Raw genomic sequence first — 14,943 nt, 5'->3', positions numbered from 1 at the left:
GAAGCTTACAGATATAGATTCCATACTGTTAAATTGAACATTCAGCTATGGAATTTTCATATTTATGCCACAGCATAAATGGTAAAAAAGCCAGAAGTAAGCGGTTCCGGAATACCTCCCGAACCACCTTCTGCCACACGAATCCCAGCGGCCGATAAGGTCCCACAGAGTTGGCCTTCTCCGGGTCCCGTCGACTAAACAATGTCATTTGGCGAGCCCCTGGGGAAGAGCCTGCTCTGTGGCGGCCCCGGCCCTCTGGAATCAACTCCCTGCAGAGATTAGAACTGCCCTCACCCTCCTTGTCTTTCACAAATTTGTTTAGACTCACCTGTATCACCAGGCATGGAGGAATTGCGACATCTCCCCCAGGCTTTTATATTTTTATGTATGGTATGCGTGTGTTGCATGGTTTTTAAATGATGGGTTTTTTGATGTTTTTTAATATTAGATTTGTTTACATTGTAACACTGTTATTATTATTGTTGTCAGCCACCCTGAGTCCTCAGAGAGGAGCGGCATACAAATCTAATAAATTATTATTATTATTATTATTATTATTATCATCATCATCATCATTATTATTATTATTATTATTATTATTTGTGAATTGGATCCTCCTGTTAATAGCTTTTTATGTCCAATCTATTGTAGGTTCTCTTGTATTTTCTCTCTAAATACTTTTATAGCACAAAATGTGTCATGGTTGAGAGCATATGAGTAATTCCCACAATATAGTATGTGCCACATGAGACTCATGTTACATTCAGGAAAAAATATACAATTTCTAGCACCATTCTTGCAGGACTAGAGGTTTTCATCACGATGTATGAACAACATCAGAGGTTAAGAGTTGAAAATAGAACTACACGACACTCTTGGGAACAAATGCTCACCGATTTTGATCTCCCATATGCATATTTATCTCCTTCCTACAGCAATGAAATGGTGCAAAGCTCTAGAACATGGGTGATAAACTCGATTGTGTCACATGACATATCATGTATTGTGACCTTTTTTGCCTTTGGGGAGCTGGGGTGGATGTGACCTGCACGTGACACATCTGGCCTGTGGGCCACCAGTTTGACTGGCCTTGAAATAATGGATGAAAGTAAGTATTCTGTGGGGAAAACACCTCTGGCTTTGCACTTTTTCAAGAGGTGATGGGTAATATTCTCTACACTCACCCCAGAGTTTTTATTTTAAAAGATCAGCCAAACTAGATCACTGGATCTTCCTTTGCTAGGTTCACACAACTCATTGAAATAAGCTGAAATGGACTTGGATAATTTGTTAATACAGAGTATTGTAAGAACTGAAACATCCATTAAGGATATTTTGTAAACAAGAGCATCACTAAAAGCCACAATGTTGGTTTGTTTGTGGTATGTTATAGTAGCTCTGTTAACAAAACACAACTTCTATAACATACCACAAAGCACATCCCATTGTGTGAATCCATTTCCAAGAAGTCAAACTTGCCTGCATTTCAGAAAACACCTCCCTGGCAAAGAATGAAGTTCTCCATTCAGTATGGAGCTATTTTTACGAAGATGGGCAAAGCAGACGGTAGAGTTTTCCATAGACGTAGCCTTGTCTGAGTTGCAAAGTTGCATTTATTTATTTAAACCATTTATATCGTTTCCCCAACTTACGAAGAGCAACTCTGGGTAGCTAATGTAGGATTCAAGACAGAAAGCAAAATAGTCAATAAATATTTTTAAAATTACACAGTATAACACAACTCAGTTTTGGGGCCAAACTGCAGTCATTATCAAAGTTCCCTGATCCATTCGGGGAATCTGGCCCCAAAACTGAGGGGAAAACAGGTTTTTAAGGCCTTGCGAAAAGAGCATTAATTTCAGTGCTATCTTAGTCTTGGCAGATGTGCTGTTCCAACTGTTACTGATTTCATTGCATTCCTCCTCTTGCCCCAGAGTAGCAATCTAAGCAGTTGAGGACTCACTTCCAGCAACGATGTATTTGTATGCTGGTCTGTGTCTAGTGGGACTCATAGATTCTTCTGGCATTCATTCTGCAATGTAGCTCCTTGCCAGCATTTCTCTTTCCATGAACTCATGCTAGAAACATTCCAACACACCCTTCCCTTGCAGCAGGTCCAGGCAGAAGAGGGCTCTTTTTTCACTGACTGCTGCTGCCTCTGAGGGGTAAAAAAGGAAAGCTTGGAGTGTATGAAGGGGGGATTTTCTCTCAACCTAACTTGCTGATCAACCGCAGAGATCAGCTGAGCCCAATCACATTTTTTTAAGCATTTCTCTCTCTCCCGCCCCCCAAACTGGCTGTGTTTATACTCTGAATGTGAATGAAAGCAAAGGGTTTTCTTTTTCAGCTTTCCCTGGGAGATTCTATTTCAGTGAGAACAGAATAATGCCCGCCCCCATAACTGATCCATAATTCCAGGAAATTGAGGCATTTTTCTAATCTAATTCTTGCCTCACAAAATAATCTAATCCCAGTCAGATTCATTCATATAACTGCAAGGGAACTAATAAGGCCAGATCTCTTTTCCCGTTGACATGCTTTCAACAAGGATCATCTTAGCCTCATAGCAACTATAATGCAAGAAGATTTCTTGCTATTTAACCCAGCCTTTAAAATCAAAACTTAGGTTTGATGCATTAACCATGTATTAAAACCAGTGGCAGGTGCACTTACTGCGTTGCTAATGAGGGTGCAGCCTCCTTCATCATGTCTGACAACAGCAAAGTAACAAGTTGAGAAGAGTTCAAAGCTCAGTTTCCAATGTGGAACATTTGGGATAGAGTGGTGTCCTTAATTTTAGACGTATTCTTTGATACTCAAATTCCAATGGTTATTCATTTAAAAACAGGAGCAAGAGACTTCTATATACATATAAGAAAGGACAATGGATAAATAGGTGTTGTTCTCCGTTTGTGAACGCTTGTGTATGTAATTTTTATTACAGTTTTTTTAAGTAATGGATTTAAAAAAAAGGAAAGAAAGAAGGAATTAAGTACAAAGAAAACGAAAAATTCTGGAGTTGAAGTTCACAAGTCTTAAAATTGCCAAATTTGGGAACCCCTCCTCTAGTGAGAAAAACATTCATATGTACATCCCATTCAGTTCAGCAAAGTTTTAAAATTATTTTAGTAGTTTATTTCTCTTATTCCTTTGTTAACAAAATCCAGAGGGATTTTTACAACAATAAAATGTTTACCAGAATAAAAACATATAAAGTATATTTCAGGGTTTTTTTTTATGGCATTTCTAAAAGCTTGTTGTTGAGGTATACTGTAAGTTATAAAATGAAACAATCCTCCTGCTTTGTTTACTCAATTCAGTTTTGTTTGAATGCCTTTCTAGTGGAACATTTTAAAAAAATGAGGAAAAACTTTTTTCACACAAGAGTTTTTGTCTCAAGAGACTGTCTATTCTTCATTCTTCTTAGAAGAGAAACATAATGTGCATTTGAGTTCAAAGGATCAGGGCTACACAATGTTTGCTATTTAGAAAAATGAACATATGGGAAATACAAAAATTTAGTATTCTAAAATAACCAGGACAGAATCTTTATTAATTTAAGAATATTCTAATTTACCAAAAAGGAGTAAATACTTTTTTTTTTTTTAAGGTAGAGAATCCCATAAAGGCACACGTTTTGAAGAACCCAATTCTTCATAAGAACTTATCTTTAATGATAATTCTTGTTTTAATATTGTCATGATATTTAATCTAATAAATCATTCAGCCTTGGTTCACATTAATCCTTGCCCACCCTTTCCTCATCCTCCTTACTTGATAATTTCTCTTATTATCTAACTCCAGGATGTCAAACAACCCAAAAGTTCCCATGTACTTTATAACATGTTCAGTTGTGGTTGTGATGTTACCACAATAGCAATATCATCTTTGATTCTCTGGGAATGTATAACAATCACATTTCTTTTTTAAAAAAGCAATAATCTCATTCCACTTTTTATTTTGTTTTAATCCCCAAAATGGCTACTACCTTTTTATATTAGCTGATAACCCAACTCAATCGAAAGCACAATTAGAGAAATAGCAATAGCATTTAGACTTATATTCTGCTTCCCAGTGCTTTACAGTCCTCTCTAAGCAGTTTACAAAGTCAACAAATTGCCCCCAACAATTTGGGTCCTCATTTTATCAACCTCGGAAGGATGGAAGGCTGAGCCAACTTTGAGCCTGGTGAGATTTGAACTGTCAAATTAATTGCAGTCAGCAGAAGTAGCCTGCAATAGTGCACTGCGCCAATAAAGCTCAAAAAAGAGGGGGGTGAGCCTGGTTCATGACCATATTTAGATCAGCCCAAAGCTTTTTTTTTCCTCTGCTGCAATTAATTGGAAATTAAGCCTTAATTTAAGAAATTAAAACTGAAGTCTGGACAATTAAGAATTTATTGTCCAGACTTCAGTTTTACAGATTTGGTAACAATACCAGCCAGATGAAATGATAATTAGATTAATCCTAATTGGTAGATTCCCCTGCTTATTTACCCCTCTTACTTGTGTTAGGAAAGAAAGGGCTAATTGTTTTCCTTCTTGTGGGCAGATCTTTGACCAGCTTGCAGTTTCAATTGATGTCAATTGAATCTTCATGCAGAAGTTTACTCTTTCTCCTTTGACTCCGTATCTGACACCAGGCAAATATCATGATGAGAGGACAAAAAGGTTTAACTTTCTCTTTGCTCTTTGAGAGGAAACTCATAGGATGTCTGTAATTTCACCTTGAAACAAAGACTACTCTTAAATAATATATATAAAAAACAAAAGTTTAACTAGTCAACTGCTGAAACTGGTAAATAAAAGGCACCCAATAGTTCACTGATCTTCTCTAACCAGCTCTCACTTGGTCTGATCATTATTATACTGGTTACATGTGAGAAATTGGTAAACTAGTGCTTCAGAGCACTGCTTATTGGATGTGAGTTATTTATGATATTTTAATCTACACTTTAGAAGTGTTGAAAAAACAATTGCTACCAGCCTGCCTTTCATTGAGGACCTGTGTACTGCAAGAGTGAGAAAGAGGGCTGTGAAAATATCTACAGACCCCTCACATTTGATTTGATTTGATTTGATTTGATTTGATTCGATTCGATTTGATTTGATTTGATTTGATTTGATTGCCGCCCCTCTCCGTGCCCAATCTTGGACATTAGCTGTTTCATCTTCTTCCCTCAAGACTATAGGACTTTGCATGCCAGAACAACTAGATACAAGAATAGTCCCCACCCCCAACCCATGCCATCATTCTGCTAAACAACTAATTCCCACAACATTGTCAAACTACCAAGTAGGGCTATATTACTATTATCCTTCTCATATTTCCTATTAGCCATTTCCTTATCTCCTTGCAACTATAATTTTGTTACTTGTATCTTATTATTTATATTGTTTTATTTAACATCCTAGTATGATTTATGTTGATTGCTTATTTAATATCCTATGACTATCACTATGCATCTTATGATTTATGATGAATGTATTTTATGATAATTATGATCATGAGTTATCACTTCTTACTTATATGTATACTGAGAGCTTATGCACCAGAGACAATTTCCTTGTGTGTCCAATCATACTTGGACAATAAAGAATTCTATTCTAATTGGTCAATTCTGAAGCTGGCCTGACTGAGGGCATCTTTGAGGCGTCAGTGTTGCCACAATGCAGATGGGGTGGATGGGTTGTAGTCAGAACAAAATAGTTTCCTCTGGGAACCAAGGATATTTCCATAGGTGGCTGGAGAGAGGAGAAATGAAGTTACCAAGCAACTAGACAGCACATCGATTGGACCATGTGACTCATTGTTTGGCATAAGTGGGAAAACATTTATATTTAATTAGGTGAAACCGTGGGAACCATTAGAGTAGGTTGTCACCAGTCTGTGCCAATATCATAAATCCAATAAAATTGTTCATTAAAGAATCTACCTGCCTTGAAGTTCTGTTTGTTATAGGTATATCATCTAGAACTGTGATGGCAAATCTATGACACGTGTGCCACAGGTGACACACAGAGCCATATCTGCCACCATGCAAGCCGTTGCCCTGACTCAGCTCCAGCTAATTTTTGGCTCAGGTGGAGGCTCTGGGAGGGTGGTTTTGGCTTCTGCAGGGGTAGGGGAGGACATTTCCCCCCTCACCAGGCTCCAGGAAAGACTTTGGAACCTGGGGAGGCGTGAAACTGGGCCTACTGGGCCCACCAGTAGTCGGAAAATGGGCGAGAGTGTCGTGCATGGGGAGCAGGGCAGCACAGGAGGGGTCACGTAAGCATGTATAAGGGGGGTGGGACACATTGAGGCATTACATTACAGGTGTAGGCACACACACACACTCATGTGATAGTGCACACATGTACGGTTTTGGCACCTGAGGGAAAAAAGTTTCACCATCACTGTTCTAGAACAGTGAACATATATAATATTTCTTCCTCCTTCTGTTTTCCTCACAACAACTTTGTGGAGTGGCTGAATGGGAAGTGCTGCGGATAAAGAGTCAATATAAAAAGTCAAATAGCAGGACTCAGAGAAAGGACGGTATAGTTTCTACATTTTGGGCTTGTGATCTTTAGGTCATCTGGGGATTTAGTTCCTGTAACTGTGATACCAGCATAATAAGATTTCCTTTCTAAAACTTTTCATATTTCCTTTTTTAAAAAAGATACACTGACACCATCTTTATGACCTATTTAAAGCTGGAAACCGAGTGCAATTTCCTTGATTTCCATCGTAGGCAAAGAAAAAGGAAGCAGGTCATCATGCATAAAGCATTTGTCAAAGTGCATATGTGAGTGCTGACTCTGAGAATTGGGAAACAGAAAAGAAATAAGAGGCATTTTGCTTCGAAGACCTGTGATTTACTTTCTGGACAGAATGCAATAATTTCATCTCCAGGAAACATGATTCATTTTTTGGGTGGAAATGAATTTCAAGAGTTTATCTTGATAAATGATTGTATAAAAATACTTTCTTTAGTCACCTCTAAGCACCGGCAGGGTCTGAAAAGGAGCAAACTCAATCAATTCTTTTCAGCTTAGAAGCTTAAAATGGCCAATTTTTGTTTTATGAACTTTATTTCCTGAATTATTTAAAATTTCATTGTGAGCTGCTTGTTCACATATTTCTGTAGGTGAAAGCAGAGTATACAAGATTCCGTTTAAATCCCCTTGGACTGATTCAGAGCTTTTTATATACACAGCATAAAGTTCCAGCTCAACTCAGAAATCTGAATTTCCCCATCTATTAATAGTAGAAATTATTGGAATTTTCCTCTCTCTCTCTTACAATGTTGATGATATGATCTGTAGCCCCTTGCTAAGAATAATGTGCAAAAATCTCCAGAGAAATAAATGAGGGGAAGAGTCTTTTAAATTTTGGTTTAAAAACAGGGAACATTGTAAGCATATTTTATCTTTCAGGATCAGAAAGAAAGAAATATCCAGAAAGAAACAAGATAAGGTCCTTTTAATCGTTCATTTTTGAGAGTATGGCTAGCTGATGAGGCCAGAACAAGGCCGAAATAGATCTATCCTAGTCTTCCTTAATTTTCAAATTCAGCAAAAACGTGTGACTCATACAGAATATAGTTTGTTGGCTATGAGTGTGTGTGTGTGTGTGTGTGTGTGTAGACAGAGAGGGGGGAGAGAGGGAAGGAGGGAGAAAGAGAGAAAGCGCTTTTGTACGGATTTTGATTTTATTGGATTCCTTAAAAGGGATTGAGTTTTTGATTGAAAACCTGAATGGCAAGTGTATTACTTTGACTAATCTGAATTCTATGTTATTTCAAAACATGTTAAAATATGGAATGAAGTTGAAAAAACATGTTGAGATGGAAAAAATTCCATTTGTCATTGCTGGGGAGAATTTTTATGAAAAGATAAATGTTTTACCTAGAATGTTATTTCTATATCAGACAATATTTAGCTTGATGACTGACTTGGAATTGGAAGATTATGCACATAATTGGTTTTCCTATGCTCAGCTGAGGGAAATATTTAAATTGGATAAGAACTATGATTTTGAAAATGGGTAAGAATGAATTTGATGTGGCATTGTGTGCAAATGATGATGACATTACTGCTTTGATGTGTAAACTTGTATTGAAAATAAAAGGGGGTGAGTAAATTAAAGACTGTACAGTGGTAGCTCTACCTACAAACACCTCTAGTTACGAACTTTTCTAGATAAGAGCTGTGTGTTCAAGATTTTTTTGCCTCTTCTCAAGAACCATTTTTCCACTTACAAACCCCAGCTTCCGAAACTGTAATCGGAAAAGGTGGGGAGAAGCCTCCATGGGGCCTCTCTAGGAATCTCCTGGGAGGAAACAGGGCCTCCACCCTCCCTGTGATTTCCCCAGTTAAACATATTATTTGCTTTTACATTGATTCCTATGGGAAAAATAGCTTCTTCTTACAAACATTTCTACTTAAGAACCTGGTCACAGAACGAATTAGATGGGCAAAAAATCTTGGAAATATACCTTGGTACCAATGAAAAAAATATGTGGAAATAGGGGTTGAAATTCACTTTGAATTATAGCCTTAGAGATAATTTTAATAAAAGATATATCACTGGTATTTGACACTGGATAAATTGTCAAAAATATTGAATGGAATTTCAAATATTTGTTGAGAATGTAATTAATCTGAGACTACATTTTAAAATGTAGTCCCTTGGTGAAATGTAGTCTCTTGGTGGAAATGGAAGAAAGACAGAAAATATTGGAACCAAATATGTATTCTGATTCAGAAAATTTAGAACCAGAACTGAAACCAGAAGTTTTTATTTTGGTTTGGATAAGCAGATTGAAAGATCTCATGGAACCTTGTTTTTATATATGATAACAATGACAAGATTCTATATAAATACACAATGGAGGAATGACTTACAAATACCTGCATTGGAAGAATGAATGGCTAAACAGAATTGGTGGAGATGGAAAATTGTCAGCTTTGAATATTTTAAATTTAATAAATCATTTTTTAAATAAAAAAACCAAGTTACATTTGTACATGGCAGGGCTAGGTTGCTTTGTTTAGTTATTTCAGCACTATTATAAATAGGTTCTTCCATGAAAATGTCAATATAGTCTTCCTTCCTTCCTACCAGTCTTGATCCCTATAGTAGTAACTACCAGTATAATTTGCTTAATTTTCCCTAGAACAACCTGCCAGGTCCCAACCTAAATTTTGGTTGGATTTCATAAATGGATGGATGGGTCATAAATAGATCCATCCAGCTGAGGATTGTAAATGAGTATACAAGCATGAAAACACTGATGTAACTTGCCTAAATCTCCATTTGCATGTAAACAAAAGTGTGAGGTAGCATCTATTTTCCTATCTGATCTTCTGAAACTACGGTATATTCATTTTGTTGTCACCCCCTGAGTAAAATCACAGCAAGGTGTCCTTAGTTGTACTATTATTATAGTCACATTTGCTTCTGTATTGTAGCATTCTCCAAAGAGCGTCTCTAGGGGTATAAAGTCAATTACGTTTCAGTGGCAAAGTCAGGTGACCTGTGGCAAGTAGAGTACCAGAATGTGTATTGGGGGTTGAGATTGATGCAAACATGCTACTTCCATTCAGTCTCTTCTGTTGTCATTCAGCAATTCTTTCCCATAACATGTGGTCACAATTTAGGATATGAAATATCACAAAATATAAGAAATAATAATAATAGGAAATTGTTTTATTGCCAAGAAAACAAAACAGATTTGGCTGTGTGACTACCAGGATTTAAACTTAATTTAATCAAGACTTTTAGGTTACTATTTACATGCAGATAACAGACTGGAGTTGAGGGTGATTTGCCTGAATAGTGCAGTTAGTGCTAGGCTCCTCCAGCTTGTTTTTACTCTATAGCTTTTTCTGGTTTTGCCCAAAGCTGAAAAATTGTAATACCGAATTGATGGAAAGAGGAGGAAATTCTAAATAGAAATCCTTTCTCCCAGAAAGAATTGCTAATGACTCAGTCCCCTTGATTCTTTTTCTTTTTTTTCTTTTTACTCTTAATTCAATTTATGTTACATTGTAGGAGGATGGACATACAAAGGAAGCTGGAGATGTACAAAGTGAACAGCACATATTTATTAAACTCCACTGTACCCTATCCCAGTTGTAATGTTATGATTGAGGATGAAGTCAACCAATCTCTTTGCTAGCAAAATGCCATTATGCAGTGGTTCTGAACAGATACAGCAGAGGCAAGATCACAAGCAGCAATAGGAATAGGACAATTCTTTTTTTTTGGTGGACTCAAGGCTAGAGTGGTATCATTTTAATTCAGCGGTGTAAAAAGGCGATTAAGCTTTGAGATGAGCTGCAGGCAGCTCCAAGCACTCAGATTGTATGTTCCAGATTTAGATAATGACAACGCTATATACAAATAATTATACAGCTATTGGACTGGGATTCTTCAGAGCTTGCCATACATATTTGACTTTAGCTATGCCTGAATTTGCACATAATATAAAACAAAGCAAACAAACCACATAGACAGACTGGTGAGTGAGAAGAAAGAATTTCAGGTTGGCCAAAACAGAATTTGCAGATCCAAGTTATGAAACTTGGGAATTCTGAGTGCCTATGTCTATAACTGCAGATCTGCATCTGTTTCTGCTGAGTTAGATGGATTTTAAAAGCAGCTCCCTGGAAGATAACCAAGCGACTCTGGGAAATGCAGGGGAAATTAGTGTCGTCCCCCCTCCCCTCCACATCTTGCTGCTTGGTCTGTAATGAAAAAAATCTGGTCAAATAGGACTGTAGCCGGATTTTTTTTTAATAAACCCTGTTAAGTAGCAAGCAGTGCTCCTCCCTGAAACTGGACTCTTGGCACCTAAATGGGACTGAAAGCAGCTTAAAAGTCAAGCCAAACTGTAGGTCTCACCCTCACTTACACCCTTCTGGTCCCAATTCGCTTCTTTCCATTCAACCAGTAGCTTCACGTTACAGTTTCACAACCGTTTCCTGCTTTAGCCTCCATCTCAGCAGGAATGAGCTAGACTTTGAGATGAGAGCGTATAAATAAAGACTGTTTCTCTGCTTGGTATGCATTTCTTGTAATGTTCAGCAGCAAATGAGTGGGAATGGGATAGACAACGTAAATAAAACCCCACATATATTAAGCATACACCGTTACTCTCAAAGTAGCTGTACATTTGTGTATGTCTCCTTTTTACTGCTGCTGCGACTTCTCCTCTGCTTCCCAGAGAAATAAAGTTAGGACTGGCATGATTGTCTTTTGACACTTCTCATGTTTCAACAGATCTCTGGAGCCATGAGTGAAAGAAGGAAAAAGTGCCTTCAAGAAATCTTTACAGTATAAAATGTCGCCATTTTCTAGCCTGCTGTGCCTGCGAGTTATAATAGAAAGAAGGAATGTGGTTCCCCCTGCTGGTAAAGATTTTAAATGGCCCTGGATGTAACATGATAGGGAATTTACAATTTCGAAAATAAGAAGCCAAACAATAGTTTGCTTGTTTCTTCTACAGGAAAAACCTTGGAAGAGCTCTTGGTGGAATTTAGGCTACTTTGTTTCTGATGGTACCCTTTTGAATGTCTGGAGACTCTCCTTCCCTTCCTCCAAAGATTGATCAAACAAATACTGCACAGACTTGACTTAAGCAACATTTGCTCGAAGATGGGCTGCAGTATGAATTGGAAAGGTCAGAATGAGCTAAAAAACACGTGAACATACGACAGGGAAAGGCTGGAGCTGGCCAGCCAGAGATGGTATTTGCCGGTTTTCCAAACTACTCAAAATTTCTGGTTCACCTGAATTGGTCCAAACCGGCTGAATAGTCTCTGGTGACTTTGCGACTTTGACACCCCTGCTTCAGATGCAACCTAGTATGCTTCATCAATAATATGTGATAAGATTGTCATGCCATTTGAGGCTGCAGTGGGCAGGCCACTCACTTCTGATTTCTTGGCATTACTCTCCTTTTTGGCTTGAGATTTAGAACTCAGTGGACACTTGACTTCCCCTGAGGCTCCTTACCAGTGCTTCCTGAAGCAGTTGCCATGTCAGGGCATTCACAGCATCTTTATAAACAGAGGTTTAGCATTTTTCTGATAAAAGTGTTGTACTTTTTTCTCTTAATGACACATTTATTATTCTCGAGATACTAGTTCTATGCTGCACAGGTAAATTGCAATTTGGAAAGAGAGCCAGGGTCTGCTAGGGATGTATTGCTTATAGTATTGCTGATTTTTCATTGCCTCTGTTGACATGTGGCTGTACTGTTTAACAATTTTATTACTGGATGGAAGGGTGGCCATTTAGTTCACTCTCATCCAATTGCCTTCTTCCTGAATTGTTTACAGGAAGATTTCCTGGCTGCTCACCTTGCTATTCCTCTGTAGCACCTGTTGAGAAGAGTGTTTACTCTCCATTGATAGTTTCACCTCACACACACCCATTCACTTTTGACTATTTTTGGATGCAAGGTTAGCAGTTTCAGAAGCACAGTAAACTGGTGTTTGGAAATAACCTGATAGACAGGCAACAAGTGTAGGACACTTCTATGCTTGTAACTTGTAAGACAAGCCACTTGACATGTGGTCCCACTAGTTCTAAACACCTGGATACATCCATCTATCCATCCATCCCTACCTCATCATGATTGATGGTCACTTTTTCCACTGCCAGGTGTAATTTTCAATAGGAAGAGAAACAAAGCCAGGGGACCCCACCAATCATTTTCCTTTACACATCCCACATTAAACCTGTATGGACAGTGCAAGTTGCTGGTTTCTTTCTGAGTTAGCAGACCTGCAAAGAAGACAGAGCCATTTGTGCCAACATGCTTTTCTGCCTAATTCATGCTTTTTCTCACTAATTCAAAGATAGTATTTGAGCGTGACCACCTGGCTGTGCTTTTAATAGGTTTGATGCCAAGAGAAAATAAACAGGAGTAAGGATATGACAGGAAGTTTTACTTTATGCTTTTTATATTGAACATCTAATATTGCTTATTTTGCTTGTTTTTTACTTCTTAAAACTGCCAGAAGTCATTCTGTTTGGGCATGATGATTCATGTACTCTAACAGATTGGACAGCATCCAGTTGGAGTATTTGATGTAGCATATATCTTGCTTCACTCTTCCTCTATGTTGCTGTTTCTAATGACCACATAATGTCTTTGAAAGCATTGCTTCTATTTCTACTATACCAAACGTTCATCCAAAATCCTTATTAATGTTTATATTCTATCAACTATCAAATTGGGTGGCAAATAAAGGCCACTGCATTCCCACATCATAATGGGATGTGTTGCTTCCCAATTGGCAAGAAAAGCAAGGTTAGCAACAGGCTATAATTAGCTGATGTTATTATTACGTGGGTGGGTTTTGTTTTTTGCTCTGAGGGGAACAAGTACTCCTAAGAAATTAAGTAAACACTACCACAACAAAAGAACCAGAACCAAAGCTCTTCCCAACATGCATTCATAACATTGTACTATCATACTATTTGCCGTATATATTTGCAACTGTATCCACCCATGGATAAACAATCCAATTTGGGGAGAATATTCTGGCATCTAAAATTCTCAGCTAATCTACAATTACCTCCAAGATATTAAGAACACCCAAAATCATAAGCATATGGGGGTCTACACATTAGGGCTTTGCAAAGCAGTTGCTGGTACTCTTTCCTTTCATATAATGGTATTTATGAAAACTGGGCTACCTTTTCATTGGCAGAGGGCTGCATGATGTTGAGCTAGCCACACCCACACCTGCCACGCCCATTCAGCCCCAGAGATCAAACACAACCCTGATGCAGCCCTCAATGAAATAGAGTTTGACAACCCTGGAATAGAGGGTGTAATGGCTCAGTAGTTACAAGCTTGCTAGCTGGCAGCCTGGGTTCAAGATCTGAGCACCGCACATTAGAATGTGCTCCTGTTACTTGCCTCAGCTCCTGCCCACCTAGCAATTCGAAAGCATGCAAATGCAAGTGGATAAATAGGTAGCAAAATAGGTACCACTTAATTGGCAACGTAACAACATTCTGTGTGCCTACGTCATGCTGGCCACATAACCTCAGAAGTGTCTTTAGACTACAATGGCTCCCTCGTTTAGGAAATAGAGATAAACATCATCCCCTAGAATTGGACAGGGGAAACCTTTACCTTTATTAGGTAGTATATCACAAACTGAAGAACTGAACTTTATGAGAAAACTATACCTTCTGTTAAGAGAGAATTCTCAGCACGCCTACCAAACTGCATTTCTTAAGAGAAATTAGGGAAAAGTTAAATCAATAGAGAAATTTGACCATTATGAATTCAACAAGTAGATATATTCTGAGAACAGACTATAATAGGAATACTCTGGCAAATGAATGCGCCCTAGAAATTTTGAACTACAGCTTCTACAATGCCTTGCCGTTTGCCATAGTGGCTGGGTAAAATTTAAGGAAAATTCCTTTATGATAGAAAAAAAAATAAGGCGGAGGTTTTTACGCATCAATTTCAGAAACTGAAGTTGTACAGACACAAAGAAAGTATTTTTAAGTTCCTTTGTAGATAACTATTTTACTTTTATGCACACAAACTAACGTTTTTCTCTGAAAGTGAACAAAACAGCTACAAACCTTATTTCCTAAATGATTTAAAATTTGAAACATTTGTATTCATACTGAAAAGAATCTGAATTCTCAGACAGATCAGGGCAAAAGATCAGTATCATTGCCGACATTAATTTCCTAACCTCATCTTAGAAAAAGTGATGTATGTATGGCACAACTATCATTTTGGACATACATGCTTCTCTTTCAGGGCTTTTCATCTGAGAAAATTATCCCAGAAGAGAAGGTGGTGGCGTGTGGGGATGTTGACAGAATAAGACTGTCTGGATACTTCATGAAATAACTGTACTGATGGAAGCAGAAATTGCATATTAAGATGTCCATCTCGAAACAGCCAGAATG

This window comes from Erythrolamprus reginae, chromosome 2 (genome assembly GCF_031021105.1).
Source record: "Erythrolamprus reginae isolate rEryReg1 chromosome 2, rEryReg1.hap1, whole genome shotgun sequence".
NCBI lineage: Eukaryota > Metazoa > Chordata > Lepidosauria > Squamata > Dipsadidae > Erythrolamprus > Erythrolamprus reginae.
This window is presented reverse-complemented; position numbering follows the sequence as displayed.